Source organism: Grus americana, chromosome 1 (genome assembly GCF_028858705.1).
Source record: "Grus americana isolate bGruAme1 chromosome 1, bGruAme1.mat, whole genome shotgun sequence".
NCBI lineage: Eukaryota > Metazoa > Chordata > Aves > Gruiformes > Gruidae > Grus > Grus americana.
Window position 1 is genome coordinate 82,963,736 of NC_072852.1, and position 17,751 is coordinate 82,981,486.

A 17,751-nucleotide genomic window follows, 5' to 3' on the forward strand; every position below is an offset into this window, starting at 1 on the left:
TCCTGACATCTCCTACACACGCAATGCCCAGAGCAAACACCCAGAGACGAATTAGAAAGAAAAAAACCATCTTGAACTTCTCCTTGAAAGTGTTTGCTGCAATTGGACTTTGGCATGTGAGGAGGAGAGGTTACCAGCATCATAGGCCACTGTAGATGAGACTATTACTTTACTGGCTAATTCAAGAGTCTTTAACCTTAGCAAATATTCTTTTGTTAACACAATTAACTTTTTAATAAAAGTCTACGAGTGGGGTTTTGTTCTTGAGCATAGCCAGTGTAGTGAAAAATGCAGTTCTGTAATCCCTGATGTATTCAGCAAATTCAGGTGCAGTTCACCAAAGAGACTCAGCATCAGAAACTCTCAAAAAACTTGGCTTGAAAAGCAGAATAGGTGCAGGAGAAGAACAGGAATTCAACTGCATTTTGCTGCTAGGAAGCTGCTATGATGTGTTAGAACCTGGAGGATTTGCCCAGAGTAAAGATTTTAAAAGATCATTAAACTCTGTGCTTCAGGAGGTATTTCCCACCTATATCCCTGAGGATGGTACCCAAAACACCCTGCTACTTTGGGCTACAATCGAGCAAATATGCTGTGACACTCTGTTGCTCACAACAATCTGTTTTGCATAAATAACTCTTCTCCTGAACATACAGAATTAAGAAGAGGAACACTGTTTTCCCTTCACTGCCTCCTCTCTTCATTACCCTGTAGCCTAACGGGTATGACCCTTTCTGGGAGATGCTTTTGGAATGGAAGGAGGAGTAATGAACTCTTGTTTTCACATCCTGGTTGAAAGTTGTATGTACTTCATGAGATACTGGATGAAAACCAAAGCAGGTGCATATCTTCCCATGGTGGTTTAGTGGCTCCAGTTCTTCCCTGCCTTCCTTTTTTTTCTCAGATACTTCACATGAAATATTTCCTCTTGGGTCAAAGAGAACAAGTCGTATATTGACTGAAAAGGACTTCTCTGTGTGTTTTCACATAAGAGAGAGGACAAGGTTAATTCCGACTCTGTCTTGGAACCATCAAATACTAGGATAATTCAGTAAGGTAACCAAATGGAGAACAATTAGTCATCCATAAAAGATTCCCAAAGCCCTGGATGCACCCACAGTCCTTTGGATAATACCGGATTTTTTAAAAAGTAAAACAGTGGGATTTTGGAGTCTGTATGTCTCCTGGATATACTTGGAGCCTGTGGTTCTCTAGCTGGATCTGCTGTTAAGCTTCCTGGTGTCTTCAAACAAGACACTTCACTTATTACTGCCTACTGAATGTAAGTCTGACTACTCTAACCCCCCCCAAAAAAGCCCTGTCTAGACCAGTACCCCATACTGAGTTGTGGCTCAGTGGATACTTTGGGAAATGAAAAACATTTTCCCTGGTTCTGGAGACATAAGGATCCAGAACAGACATGTAAGCCATTGTGCTAAATATCTGTCAATAGGGCCAGCCTCCATCAATACTTTTCTTATAGGAATACAACTATGGGTTTTTCTTCAATGATATCCTACAGCAACGAGTTTTATAATCCAATATAATGGTGTTGAAAAGTTTTGCTCCTTTCCTGCCACCTTGAGTCTTTTGTATTTAATATATCAGGCTTTTATGTTTGTGCAATGCCTTGTGCCCTGGATATTAATTCAGATTCTGAGGCCTAAGGTACTGCTCATAAACATTGACCGACTCAATTGTTTAGACAATGAAAATACCAGGTCCTATTTGGTATGACTAAAGAGAAAAGATCAATCATTCAAATACCTTTGAATAACCACACAGTAGTCACAGCAATGGAATACAGAAATTTTCATCTTGCAAGAAGTATCAATGTTCTCAGTGGTTGTGAATAAACAAGTATGATCCGAGGAGCAGCCAGGAGCATGGCGTACTTTAAGATGAGCCCCGTGGGCACATGGATGCCCTATATGCTTATGGCCCATCTGGGTCTTCCTGTGATGTACCCCCTTACCTAACTGTGAATCAACACCCCATGAAGCTGTATCGTGCTCATTTGTGATGGGGAATTACATGTATTCCAAAGGTGGTCTTCTGACTGTGCGAAGGGCTACACTTCTACGTTTGCTGACTACTGATAGATAATCTGATCTTGGTAAATTAGATGTGCTCTTAAAAATACTGTGGGGGCATGTACATTAAAACTGCTCGTGGCATACAACTGCTTCTCAATGGTGAGTTAAAGCAGTTCACTGTGGCATTAAACCTAAGTCAGATTAAATAACTTTTTGTCTCTTGACCTGAACATAACAGTGCTTCAGATAACTATATATAGGCAGTGGAAAAAATTCATTGCCTATAACTAATATCGTTTACAAAATGCTCTATATAGGGCTATTTTCCATTGCCAAATATAGACTCTTTAATTGAGTAGGAAAGCCAAAAACCCTGCAGAACTCCCCTTATCATCTCTGAAGCTTGGCCATTAGAAGAGAGGAACCGTTATGGCAATCCTTTGTAGTCTTTCTTGGCTTGTATCTTGACCCAAACCTTACCGAAGCCAAGGAGAGTCTTTCCATTGACTTCCATGTCAACTGGAACTGTCCCAGCGATCCAAAGTGTGCATACTCAGTTGTTTCTTTTCAGGTCTAAATATTTGTTTTGACTTCCAAAAGGCAGAACATACAGGGTATTAAGCAGAACTATGACTGAAAGCCTTCACAGAATGTCTTCACCTTAAGAGTGAAGCATATGTAGGTGCTTATGACCTCTGTTATTTTTGGAATGGTTTTGGCAGTTCTGTGCACGGCAAGAAGGAGCTGAACACTCACTCTCTGTGCTGAATAAATAAATGTGACTGCAACAATGTTACAGGGGAGTCATTCCAATTACACTCTAATATCTACCAAAACAGTGTCATGGCTTGGAAACAGAGGTATCCAAAAACAATAGTTACGTATGATTATTGTCATGATTGTTTTATAAGTCCCCTGGGGAAAGGGGAAAAGGAATCAAACTGAAGTGGTGAAAGTTGGAATATGCAAAGTGGGAACAAGTCTTCTGTTCTGATAACTGCACATGCTGAGAAGGCAGAAACATGGACTTCTGAGGTGCAGTGAGTGGAGAAGTCCTTACACCCTGAGCTAGCTCCCTGCCCTGTCTGACAGAGATAGCAATGTCTGTTTCCCATGAAATGCTAGGCATACCTAAATTAAAACAAATAAATAAATAAATCCCAGGTGAATTCCTAGCCCCCTTATGACAAATAACAAAGCTTCCATGGATTTCCATCTTTAAAGACAGCATAAATCATTGTGTCTCATATTTGAAAAAATTTCTTCTAAAAGATATGGACAATGCTAGAACAAAAGAGGGAAAACAAAACAGATGCAAAATATTAGCTTAAAAAGGAGAATTAATTTCACACTATTTCAGAGGAAATTATAATACATGTGAAAATAAGGAATCATCATTTTAAACCTGCAGTGTTGCCATATACTGTTTTTTACTGCATGAAGCTAAGCACACATGTAAGTCTTCACGTAAGTGGAGCCTGAGGATCTTGGTCCTGATGACTTTTTTTTCCCCACTTATGTTCTTAAAATTATACTTCAGTGCTGAATTAAATAGAATACATGACCCTGACCCCAAGTTCATTTAGGTAATAATAAAGGCATTCTAGCACTTTTGTTTGTTTGTTTCAGGTGCCTTTCATCATTTATATAAAACATACAAGAAAGAAAATGTTTGAGTCACTCTAAAACTGCGACTTTTTGTCAACTAAGACCTGACAGCAGGGAGGTTAGTGACAAGCTGGCAACCAGTATCCAGGCTTCAACTGGACTTGAATTTTCCTAATTGCCTGTATTGCTGGTAGCTGACAAACAAGGACATAACCAGCAGTGTATAATCTGCATGCCAGTCATTAATTTCCTCTCATGAGCCAGTGTGTCCCCGGAGACTTTCCTCTTCTATCAGATCATTGCCCTGTAAGGAATGGATTTAAAATGCAACTATCTGGGAACTTTGATGTATGCCCTTGAAGAAAAGCTCTTTCTTGTGTAATGCTTGTTTCTTGTCCCTCAGCCTCTTCCCTCTTCCCATCGAACATCAGATACAGAAAACAAGCGGGTAAACTCCCTGCAAGCAACCGCTGTTTCTCCACTCGGTGCTTTCTCCCAGGAACGCAGACAGGAGAAAAAATGTACAGCAGTAGACCTGCACTCTGATTTCATAGATGTAGGGGTCTGAGATCAGCCCTGCAGATCTAAGAGCAGGATTTTCCCTTTGGTCTTTGCATCTTGGCTGAGATCTTGCTAAACCACTTGGCCTGTATATAAGAACCTAATCCATGACGTCCTGCCGTGCAGCAGGCAGCCTGAAGTTTCTTCTCCACAGAGCTTTGAATTGCTAAGTTTGTTAGAACAAGTGGCTAAGTCGGAGTGGACACTGCCTTATCTAACTGATTGCATTTGGAATGGCTTCATGCTTCACAGTGCTTTACAGATGCTTTTTTAGAGAGTTTAAGCAAAAGACAGCTACCAGAGGATAAGCTGTTTCTGAAGACATTTGGCTCTTGCAGCTAATTCATTTGCCAAAGAAAACTCTGTGTTCCAATTCTGTGAGAACCACTGGAAACATTTCTCCTGCTGTTGTCTGCTCCGCTCTGCTTTCTCAAGCAAGTGCCTATTGTCTTCACTAGACAGGAAATCTCTTCTATAGTCTCTCTTTTTTTCTCCATCAGGGCTGCTGCTTTTGCTTCCTCACTTTTCCTTTTACAAATATAAGAGGTTTCTGCTGCCAGCTACTTTATCTCCTTCCTTATCACCTTGCATTTCAGCCAACAGTCTTTAACAAAACTTTTCTTACCTTTGGAAATAAGAACACCGAAGAGGCAGTTTCACATAATCTAAAATAACCACCAGACAATTGTACGCTAAATAGCACTTCCATTTTGTGTAGAGCATTGCCTGACACATCCCTGGCTGCAGGAAGCTGCACACCAGGCATCTGTATATGTATGTAGTATAAGCATCTAATATGGGATATGATAGCATTTGATACAGCAAAAGATGAATTTTTAAGCTCAAATACAGTAAAAAAGCATATACTTACTTAAGCAAATTCTTACATCTATATATATATTCAAGGGAGCACAAATCCAGTTTTTTTTAAACAATTAAACCAAACTTTATAGCAAGCTATAAAGCGAGTTGTTGTATCAAAGCATAGTTGTACCATAGAATAATCTTATTTCTGCCTTCATGTCTAGGGACACACACACTCTGAGTGGCTTCATGTTAAAGCAATGAAGAAAAATATTTTAAAACTTTTTCCCTCTCCAGCTAATATATCTTTTGGTACCTAATTTTTTTAGTAGTATGTCTCTGGAAAGGGCAGTCTGGCTCAGAAAGCAAAAGGTTTCAAACTCCCTGAAGTTCCTTAGCCCTGTTTATCTGCTACCTCACCCAGAAACATTTAAAATAATCATTGGAACATTTCCTGTCTAATTTTCTTATCCCTGTATAGTAAATTCTTCCCACCTGTATTAATGCCTTACAAGGAACCTTTGTTTTAATGGCAGGGTATACAGAAATCCCCTTAAGTGATTGCCTTTGAATTTCTACTATTAAAAATTCTTCAGATGATAAACCTAACCCCATTAATCGATTACAGAATACCTGGAGTCTTACCCTATTAGTAATGTTTGCATTCTGTAATATTAAAAGCAAAATTCAGGTTCCAATTGCCACGTGTTCGATGTCCGTCACCCCACCCCGATATCTTCAGAGTTGTTCATGGGTGTAGGATTCAGCCCACAGATCCCTTCTAATCTCACTCCAATGCACATTGCCTTCAGAGTTGCTGCTCCAGTGTGAACAAAGTATAAGAAAAAGCAGATTCAGGCCCAGATATTCATTAAGAATCCAATTTTAAGTTACATCTGGCAAGTTTTCACAACATGTTAATAACATGTAATCAATCGTGCGAATGACATGCTGTAAAAAAGCTACAACCCACAGCGCTACACAAAACGTGAAGTGGGAACTACTGGGACTAAGCATAGGAAACTTGTATCACCCTGATTGAGATGACTGTGAAATAATACAAATTAGTGGAGTAAATAAGAGCAGAATCAGTCTCACAACATTTCAGGACATTTCAATTAGTGGGGAAGACCACACCGCATTTCCTGAAACATACTGTAGCAAATGAAACTTGCAAAGCAATTCCTCTGATGCTAAGATGTTTGAGAAGGTCATAGCCTCTTATGTCTGGAGGCAATCAAAGATGAGTGGTTTATAGGTTCTGTGCAAGTCAGAGTTATTGCATATACAGGGTTTTATTTGGTGATATGATTTTAATGAATTTTTACAAAGTAAAATATCTCCAATAGGCTCGAATGTTGATTTCATATTTGTGGAAACCTGAGCAGAGTATAGAGTAAACTCAGTGACAGGAGGAAAATGATGGCATTGGGAAAACTGCAAAGATTAGCTTCTAATCATAGGGGAAAATATGCCAAAAAAAAATAGGGTTTCAATTCTGTCAACATTTAACTACTTATATTATTCAATATAATAAATCCCATCAGCAACCCAATAGCTGCATCCCTGTGGCCATATAGAACAGTCACTTCAGAGCAAGTCCAAGTCAAAATTTGTTGCCTATTTATATCACGTAAGTGCAGAAGTGCCATACTGACTTTCCCGAAGTCACGATGCCACCTGGCATACCAGAAAGGAAACCTCAGATATGTTGTTTAGGGTGTCTTTGGAGTGCACAAAGGGCTGTGGACAGTGTATAGGCTCCAGCTGTCCTATGCAGCCATGCTGTGATGATCTTGGGAAGCGAGCACAAGAAGGAGCCCTCCTTTGAAACTCTCTGATATTGCTTTGGTGTCTTCTGCTCTTAAAGTCTCTTTCCGATCTAGGTCATTCTAAGAATAAGTGCTAACACTTGAAATGCTTATCAAACATGAAAGTCACTGAATGCTGCAGGTGAGGAAAATGTTGTAATTCCTTTGATAAAGAGCAGAAAATTGAAGCAGAGCACGGGTATACACAAGATCACTTTCCCAATGGTAAGCCTACAAAGATACCTGTGCCCTATCATTGGGATGTTTCTGCTCTCACTTCAAAAACATTGACGCTCTATTGACTGCATCTCTGTGATTCAGTTATAGAGAAGAGGGGAGTTATAAATCAGTAATTGAGGTTACTTTCACTTGCTTTGACCAGTCCAAAGTGCTTTTGAATTGTTTCAATTAGATGAGGGTCTATTATGGGTATTACACTGAATAAAACAGAAATATTAGAGTGAATACATGAGCAATGTTTGTTGCAACAATTTGAGATTTTTTTTAGGGCACATTTTAATTCCTTTTTTTTTTTTCTTTCTGGACTTCTAGAATGTATCCTAACACTATTCAGTGATCAGGGTAACTCACCAGAGGGGGAAGTAACTGTGACTGTACCCCACTCTTTTTGTGATAAAGCTGTAACAAGCACTATGCTAGAGCATCGCCTTCCTGGGTGACTTTTTGTATGTCAGTAAACATGGTCCTGCAGACTTTTATACACATGCTTAATTGTTTGTACAGGAATACACAGACTGAAGTCAATAGGAGTACTCATATGCTTAGAGTTAAGGACATGCTTAAATATTTCCGGGACTGGGGCCTGCCTTCTCCCAGTGGAGAATTATGCTCTTACACAGGCTTTTCCCCCAGTATGCTTGTATAAATCTGGCCCTTTAAGTTTTACAGAGCCGAACTGCTCCACTCTTACCGTAGCCATTTTGCAACTGCTGACTGCTGGGTGCCCGTTCTGCCTCCTAACTCGTTAGTACCTGTTATGCTTTTCCACAGCCCTTTCCTCTTATCCCTGCATCTCACACATGTGATTGGAAAAGGTTCATCCAGCGGTAAGTCTGACTTTTCTTTTGTGTTTGATCATGGTGAAAATGCTGTAACACATCATTTGCTAGTATTAAAAGAATGTCCTTAGCCTTGAAAAATTGTCTCTATTCTTTAGCCAGTACTGAAGAGCAGGGTCTGTTCCAGTATGCAGGACTTTGCCAGATTACATTGATTAAGTAGTCTTCCGTAGGCTCTTTCCCTTGCCATTTTAAGTAGTATTTTTGTTTTTCTCTCTAGCTCAGACAGGTCAGTGCTTCACTGTCATTGGTAAATACTTAAAACAGGTGCAAGACAGGTGCTCTGCTTATTGCATAAGTAAATTCCATTTTGCAGTATTCTTGGATTTGAAAATAAAAGGCAGAGGTAGCAGCTGAAGGTGATAAGAGGCAGGGTAGCTAAAAGATATGTTACATCTCAAACAGATGTCAATGGATGCTGTTCTCAGGTCTCCATCCTGCATTGATTTACCAAGTAGTATCAGTAAATGTTTCCACTCTTGGTATATATTATATTATGTCAGCTAAAAATCTGGATGCCACTGAATGCTTTAGAACTAGTTCCTGAAGAGTAATATTGAACAACACTGGGGTAATAAGGATACTGGAATAATAAGGATATTGAAATAACAACTTTGAAATAATAAAGAATAGTATTTGCAAAGATAAGGACCTAAATTTGGAAGCCTGATTTCCATCACAACGCAGAAGTTTTAACAGAATGGACTGACAGGCTTGTTTGCAAATTAATGTTTGATGAAGCAGCAAGAGATCTACATGGTCTTCTTGTATGAATGCAGTTAGGCTGCAGGAAATTCGTAAGTAAGCTCAGCAAGATACCCTTCTCTTCTGGCATGCCAACACCTTATCCAAGGTATGCCAGTAGTAGCTACTACGTCATAAAGCAGTCAGTCGTTACGCTGCAGGATGACGGTCTTTTTCTGCTTTGTGACTCTTCCAAGCTTTGCAGGGCTGATAGAGCTGATAAGATTGTAAGATGAAAAACTGTAGAAGTTGTCACTGTTTTGCATTTGTCATGTACTGCAGCCTGAAAGGAAAATTTAAGAGCTGTAATAGTGGGGAACACTGAGCTGGCAGAAAGAAGAGTGCAGAGAGGCAGACAGTATGTGCTGTTACAAAATGTGATGGTTGGGAACTGCAAAGAGTGTTTTCAGTTCCTGAGCTTGCAGTCTCCTGCATCTTGTGACTCATGGTTCTTCTGGGGTGCTTTGAGTGTTATCAGTGCTTGCTCTCGAGGAGAATAATGAACTCCTTGCAACAGCCTTAACAATATCTTGCCTGCATTGCATCAGTTGTACTTCTGAACTGAACTGTGCATGAGTGCTATGCAATTAGTCTGAATCATAGTATATTTCATGTCTATGCTCTACAATGGGTCAACCACTACAGTCGTAGCAATCCCAACCTGCAGGGTCAGGGTAACTGTGGAAGTGGTCAGGCTGAATGCTGGGACAGAACCGGAGTGTTCATCCCTAGAGGGTTCGACATGCCCATGGGTTTTGTTAATTACTTCAAACACCACCGGCAATGGAGGCTGCTTTCTCAGCATCCTGCCTTTGGTGCAGGTGCCGAAGGAAGATTTTCCATGGACTCACAGTCCAAATGTTGCCTTTGCAGGCAGTAGAAAGCATTATCTGGTACAGAAGATACGCCTGTTTCCAAGTGCATGCAAATGTGTTTTGATGTGCTGCCTTCCTACTCCTTGGCTTGTGTTATGGGAACAACATCAATATAGTGGGAAATCCTTTTAAAACGTCTAATATTTCATTGTTACTTTGAAGACTGCTGCTCTGGCCTGTGGGACAGAGCTGTGTTGCCATCTCGGAGGAATGTGACCCTGCCTTTCTCCACACGAAGCTGTCCTGGCTGAGGGCCTGGCAGGGCCTATTTCTGATAAAGCAGACGGTGTCTTTCCATTCAACCACCTTTCATTCAACCACCGAAGAAAACTTTGTTCTGCCTTGCTGTACAGCTGTTATTTTACAGCTCTGTGTTCCCAGATTAAGGAATCGGTTATATTTTTAACTTCCAAAATGTCTTTCCCATTAGCGCTTTCCCATTTGATCTGCGTGGGTGGCCTTCAGCTTCTTGGCCTCAACTATTCCTTAACCTTAGTCAATCTTCTTGCTAGTTTATCCTGTCCCCTGCCCAGCCCAGAAATGGTTGATTTTCTTGTACCCAATTCATCATTTCTATTGTAAACTGCACATTTTTATTTGAGGACTGGTATTTTGTCCCCACTGCCAAATGTCCAAAGAGGTTGTCTCTTACTCCCTTGCTCTCTCCCACCCTCCCTCTCTCTGTCCCTCTCTTTTTTCACTCTTTGAAGCTGTTTGCCCTGGGATTTACATCTCCTGTGTATGCTGTTGCATGACCCCTTTCATTTTCGGTCAGTGTTGACAGCTTTAACTTCATTTTCAGAGCTCACACTTGTGCTGAAAACACCTGGGACTTCCTCTTCACAGAACATCTTAAGTCAAAATGATGGTCTTGTGCTTCTCAGTGCATGCGTCTTTCTTTTACCTAGCTGGGATTTGTAGATAAACTGTAATAGGGATAATTCTTCCAGCCTGTGGGAGGCTTCAGGAATTGCAGAGCACAGTAGGTCTGTAAAAAAAAAAAAAATCACAGCCATCTCATAGTCAGTCTACCACCAAGGGCAAAAAGGGATCAGTAAGTATATAAAAGTATATTTATCTGTCATGAACTATTATATCTTTCATTATTTTAAGGGAAAACTCATTTGTTTATGGGCTAGATTCATGTTTTCTGAGCACTTGACTCTGACAGTGCCAAAGAATCTCTCTCATTAGCCCAATCCCCTTTCTGCTCATACATAGTTCCTACTTTTAATCTGTCAGTACACATTGGTCTGGCAGACAAGCAAAGTGGTCTGAAAATTAGATTGTGATCCTTATTGAAAAGGAATATATCCTCATTTTGTCCTTCTTTTTAAGTCTGTGATGGAATCCATCACTCCCTAAGACAGGGATGCCCAGCCTGCAGCATACAAGCTGTTTCCAGCTGGCCAAATAATTCATCTCACAGTCTGGTTTTGGCCACCTTTCCTTAGAGTCCCTCACATGTGGGTGACAGACTAATAAATTAATCTGGAGAACTAATTAGGAAGGAAAGGAACAGCAATCTGGTTTACCCTGAGTAGCACCCTATAGCTCAACTTTCATTTAGAATTGGTTGGCTTTCTTTAGAGAATCAGTCATTTCTTATGTCTGAGATGGTAACTTTTTCTTCAGCTACATAGCATCATAAGCTCATAGACTTCCCTGTATCAGTTGTGACAGTTTCCCAGCCTCTCCAAGGCAGCCAGGTAACACAGGCACTTCCATCCAGAAACAGAAATTAACTGCAGAGGGGAGGGGAGAGAGATGTGAAAGCAAGCATTAGTGCTATCATCTCCATAGCAGTTTGTCAGCTCCAGTGACAGCGATTAGTCCTTTTCTTTTGACACCTTGGGATCTCCACGGTGAAGGATGCTCACCTATCCTGACAGTGAGGATGACATTAAACAGCATTTAAGTCAAAAGTGCAGGAACGAGCCACACAGGAAGATGCAAAAAAGAAATAGCTCAAGTACTTTCATTTTCCTACATGAAGTTTAAGCATCTGGAGTACTAGTCAGATCACATGAGACAGAAGAGGTTGAGTGTTTGTTCATCCATTTCTCCCAGTATCTAGTCTCCTCAGGTGATAAGAACCATGAACCTCCCAGGATCTCTTGTCGTGGTTCTAACCAAATTCTCTGTTCAATATTTGAAAAGTCTCCTTGCCTGTTTCCTCCATCTGCTCCCAATGAAGTAGTGTTTGTGTTGGAGTATTTTGCACCAGGTGGGAGGAGATCTCCAAAGTGCCGCATTAACAAGTACTTGCTTTTCTGCTCCTAAAGAGCAGGTCATACTTTGCTCTTCCAGCAGCCATCAAGAACTGTGGCTGAGCAAGAACTGGGCACAGAAGTAAATCTGCAGTGGCACTTGCTGCCAGCAAGACAGGAGGCTGGCATCAGCTATTTTTAATGCAAATGGTGGCACACCACTGCTTGTTTCTAGGATGTGTTGGCTCTGTTGGTGATACCAGTGGATCTAGGTCTAACAACCTCTAAATTTACTTTATCACTTTTGTAAAACTTCTATATGTGTGAAACTGGCAGAGGGGGTGGGGGCAACTGATAATTTACTTTGTCAGGGCACTTTAGGCCTGACCTGCTTCCCCCTAGAAGGGATGCATGTGCCTTGACCCCACAGCACCTAGTCAGACACCTTGATGCAAAGTGCTCATGAATGTGACCTGGGGTGGCCAAACTGCAGATGTGTGTCCCACTCTCTGGCACCAAAGTTATAGCAGCAATCACTTCTAATAGTGGGAGCAATACATTTTTTTGACTCTGAGTTTAAGGCAATACCGAGTCCAGCTATGAACAGAAGTGGAAAGGCAAGAAAATAGGATCTGGTTTGCATGTAAGACACTCCATTTGTAAGTGTATGACGGTTAGTTTCTTCCCTTTGGATACAATGTACACTGGGCAAAGCAGTATGAGAGGGCAAAAGTACTCATCCTTGCTTGGGGTGACTCTACTCCTAGGTCCCTTACTATGTAGGGAGAAGAAACGTGACTCCTGTGCCAAGGACCCTTTTAGTCTACATTCTAGATAATCAGTCTTATGCTGGAGGAATCCTTGATCTTTCCACGTGTTTCCTTTAAATCTTCCATAAATTGCTGGAGTCATCTACCAGTGACTTGGAAGGGCTTAGGACCTCATTGTAGCAACTTGCTTAAGGGTTCGATAGGGTATATTAATGGTAGGAGGGATAAACCCAGAGAAATTGCAAGGAAGTTTCTTTGGGCATATGAGTAGAATATTCATCTGCAGCTGCAGCAGCCTTCTGAGCAGCTAAATAAGTAAAAGTCACTAAGCAAGGAGAAATTAATCTCAAATTAATCCCCAAAACATTTTCTCTTCTCTTTCCTCACACATGTTAGAGAGTGCTGCTGCCGGACCCCTCATTTGAAGGGAAGTGTCCAATTTGCCTTTGAACAAGTGATGTGGGCACCTAAGTCACTGAGGTGGTCTTGATAATTTCAGCCCAGGTCTAAAGCTGTTTCCACAGTTACCCACTGAATGACTTCTTCCTCCAGTTCAGCACATTTCCAGTTATCTTTGCATGTAATTCATATTCCTTTCCCCAGCTCCCCTTCCAGGTGACTGCATTCATATCCAAGTCTATTTGAATGACTTTTTCAAGTAAGAATTTGTGAAGTACTGCCAAATGCTTTACTGCACTCTAGATATTACTTTATCTGCTAATTTTGTTCTTTGATTTAAAAAAAACACCAAATGATCACTTTTATTTGGTATGTTCTTTTCTTTATTCTATAAATCCATGGCATTTTATTGATCACGGTTCGATTATTAAGCACATAATCCAGAACCCACTGGAAGTTTACGGAGCTTTTTACAAACTTCCATGGACCTTGGATCGGGTCTTAAATGTTTACAGATTACTTGTGCTTTTTTTTCCCTAGGAATTTTAAGCAAAATTTATGGGATGGGAACTAGTACAATTGCTCATATTCTTGTTGCATTTGTTTTTTTAGTGAATCACTATTATTTCCAGCAATAAAATCACTAAGGAACCTTATTATTGCCTTCATTCATAAAAACATTTGACCATGCGCTTAACTTTAAGTGCAGGGCTAATCTTACCAACTTCAAGACAGCTATTCTTCTCTTTAAAATTGGGCATATGCTTAAGGGCTATTTTGGATCAAGACCTATGCAAGCAGGCTGACTGAATTAAATCCACTTAAATGCAGCCCAGGCTATGGAACTGGCTGTCAGTAAATCCTAACTCTGTATCTTTTTGAAGAATGGATCTATAAACCACTCCCACAGCCAGATGGACAGAGTGGGATTACAGGTTTAAGTGAGGAATTTGTTAGGAGTGGTTACCCTGATTATTAACAGAGACCCACTAAATGTTTTAAGCACGAAAATCTCCCTGACAGCAGAATTTCAGCTCAAGCTATTATGTTTTACTTTCACAGGAAAGTAATGGATTTTACGAGGCAGTAATCAGAGAGGGAGGAACCCTATGAGGAAAAAAATTAATTATTCCTATTATCAAAGGTCAGCTGATCTTTTTTTCTTAAGATTACAAACTTTTGGATTTTTTTTTTCCTTTTTTGCTTCTCTCACCTATTGTTGTCCTTGTTAAACTCCAGTTTTGACTTTCCAGTGAATTTCTTGGTATCAGCTTCTGTGTTATTTGCTGTATTCACACCTCCTGAACTGTAGTTCTTTTGGAGCCTGCACTGTTCCTACTGAGTAGATCATTCCTTGGGCCAATGGAATTATTAGTAAACACTTCATGGAATAATGAATGACACTTTCTTCAGATTATGTTTAGGAATTATAAAATCTTTGGCATTTATGAAGACTTTATGGAAAAGCAGACGAAGAGAGAAATCTCAAGGAAGTTTTCCAAGCCCACAAAATCAAGCTGTATGCCCAACTTTGCAAATTGAGTCATTACTGAAGGCTAGTTTTCCTGGTTTTCAGCTAGGATAGAGTTAATTTTCACAAGAATCTGGGAGGGGACACAGCCAGGACAGCTGACCCAAACTAGCCAAAGGGATATTCCATACCATATGACCTCATGCTCAGTATATTAAGGGGGGTGGTGGTGGGTGGTGGGTGGTGAAGGGTGGAAGAGTTGGCAGGGAGGAGGAATTGCTGCTTGGGGACTGGCTGGGTATGGGTTCTGGGCGGTGAGAAAATTGCATTGTGTATCACCTGCTTTGTATATTCTTTTATTAGTATTGTTGTTGTTATTTTCCTCAATTCAGGATGTGATGCTTACCCAGAATGAATCATTTCAGTTTATTTCAGATTGTAGTTCTGGAGTGTTTCTAATATGGTAAAAGTTATCATCTAATTATACTCAATATTTGCTTACTGAAAAATGCTTGGGAAAGACAAAATGTAAAGTTTTCTGTAAATTAAAAAGAAACAGAGGTGGGTATCTCTGTTCAGCAGGACTGGGTTCTTCATTTTAGCTGAGATTAGATTGTTGTTATCAAAAGCAGTTTTGTTTCTGAACAAAAGCGTCTTCACAGAGTTGGTAGTGTGCACATGCTATCTTAATTTTCCAGTGTTTTTTGTGTTAACAATAGTTATGGATTTCAGAATTTAATTCTGAAAGCCAGTACCTGCAAGTCTAGCTTTTACTTCCTTCTCATCATTTCTTCATACAAAACAAGGCCCAATGAACTTACATCTGAAGAAATAAGTAAAGTTAGTTTGGATGCTATGCATGGTGGTTCTCAGGGGAAACTATTTAGCTGGTGCCATGGAAAGCCCCTGGGTTTACCTGGTGAACTACATTGAATCAATCTGAGACCTGACAACGATTTCCCTCCATGCAGGGCAAAAGTAGTTTAAAGCTGCTACAGCATAGAGGTGTATGCCCCTTGTAATCTATCATCACATTAAATAATTCAACTGGTATTCATCATGTAGCTACGCAGGCAGCAGCTATGTGGTATATAGAAATTGAAAGTCTGATCAAGTACAGAGCTCACCACCTGCTTTAGAATGTCACAGGCATAATTCCAAGCTTTACTGTATTAGTAAAAACTGGGACGAATCCTACTGAAGTCAGAGATCAGAGTAGAGTTACGTATTTATTAGTTGTGTCTGCAGTCGTTCCCCCTAAAACTGTATGGGCGACCTAAAAACTTTCCACCATTCAGGTTGACTTTTTCTGTACATTCTGGGTGCAACTGAAACTGTTCAAGAGTAAATATTACTAAAAAAACCTCATCCACTTTTGCCTTCCTCTTTAGTTTTTCACTTTGTGTGACCCAGGTTCAAGCCATTGCAGGATTGCCTTGATATTTCTTAAACTTGATTTATAAAATGTCAGCATGGATTCTTCTCCTCAAAGATTCCATAGGAGGAGATGAAGGACCTGTCCCAGGATCAACCTGTGAGATGATGGAGTTGATCTCATGCTCTCTTTGCCTGGCTGTTGTGAATGGGGAATTGTGTTGTGCAGCTATACTGCTATTGCTCTTTTTGTGCCACTGACACACCCCAGTCTCCATGACATTTAGAAAATGAGAGGAAGGAGCCACAGAGACTGCTAAGCCCCTCTCCTCAATCCAGTCATGGTACTATGGTGTTCCTCTTCCCCACTCACAAATAAATGCTCCCCACAGCAGGATCTACATCAGAAAACTTCACCACATATTTCTGCAATGAACCACCAACATGGTAAGAGGAACCTGAAGGGAAAATAGATCACCCTATGAATCTACTAAAGGAGAATTTTCCTCTTCCGTCTAAGTTACATTCTCCAGCCTCCTCATATTTGTCTGAGAAAGCTACATGCAGCAGGCCTTTCTCAGGAACCCATGTATTCCATTTCTGTGGAAAAAACAACAAAAAACCATGGGAGTTTGAGACAAAACTGTTCCCATGAGAACTCCCTTTTACATAAGTGCCGTTATCTGATTATGCTGGAAGAAGGGATTTTTTTCACCTTTATGCCTGCCTAGGACAAGTACTATGTCCTCATGCCAAGTCTCAGGAATCCAAGATGGCCAAGATTATTGACCTAGGGAATATGTGCCTCTGAGTCAGATCCTGAGATCAGGAGGATCATGATGGGCGTATAGTCTAGTTTATGTGTGTGAGGGGTCTAATTTTCACGGAACCAATGCAATAATTACTGTCCCACTCATCCCACTTCTACCCTTCAGCCCTCCAGTCAGCCAGTTTCTACCTCCTCAAGATTTCAAACATACGTCCTTGTGATATCACAGCATAGACACTCTGACTGTGGCAGCTGAGCTCTCACTCTCTGCAGAATGGAAAAATGTCATTCCTGGAAGTTTCTTCCTCAGGATATAAATTCAGGGATCACGCTCTGACCTGTGATTTGGCTCATATATTGGTGTTATGGGGTATGCTCTGTCAGCGGTGTAGAAATGAACAAATTTCTCTCTTCTGAACTTAATGGGAATCACATTTAGTAGCTTTGTGCAATAACAAAGATTAAAAAAAAATTCACTCCATATGAGCAGTGGGCTGTGTCACATATGAATCTAACTCAAGGTATTTGTAATAACTTGACAAAAGCTGCTGTTTGATATTTTAAAACATACTTAATCTCTGAGCTTGAGAAGAAGATTTTGTGACTGCCACACTTTTGATTTAACTATCTACTATACAAATGTGAGACTTAGAACTTCTACGTTGCCCAGCAACTTTAGAGCCATATTTCTGCTCCATTATCTACAAAGATTGCACTCTGCAAACATCTATAAGCAGTAAATTCAGGTGCTTATTATATAAAATACCATGTGTAAAACAAAACCAAGATTTGTATTAAAATTCCTTTCTCAGACACTGAGAACATAAATGGGAAACCACAGAAGTTACAGTGCTAGACAGTATTTTACTGCATACTTCCATTTACAGGTTGGTTTTTTTTTTTCTTTTGTAAATTGCTGCTAAATATATGTGCACTGGTCATATCAGACAGTTCAAAACATATTTTAAAACTTAAATCCCTGGAAATAGACAAAGTAATGAACAATTTTTATGACACCGATGTTAAAACCTTGGCTTGTTTTGTGTGATGGATAATGCTTTCAACTTAGGCTCCCCCTTCTGCATTCAATTTGGGTGTAATACCTTCTGAGCCAAATTCTGCCCTCACTTAACAGCTTCATAGTCCGAAGTGCTGACAACAGGGGCTGTATAGGTCTAACTGAGGGCAAAACTTCATCATCTGTGCTCAGTGAGCATAGTTAATTCCTAATCAATGCAGT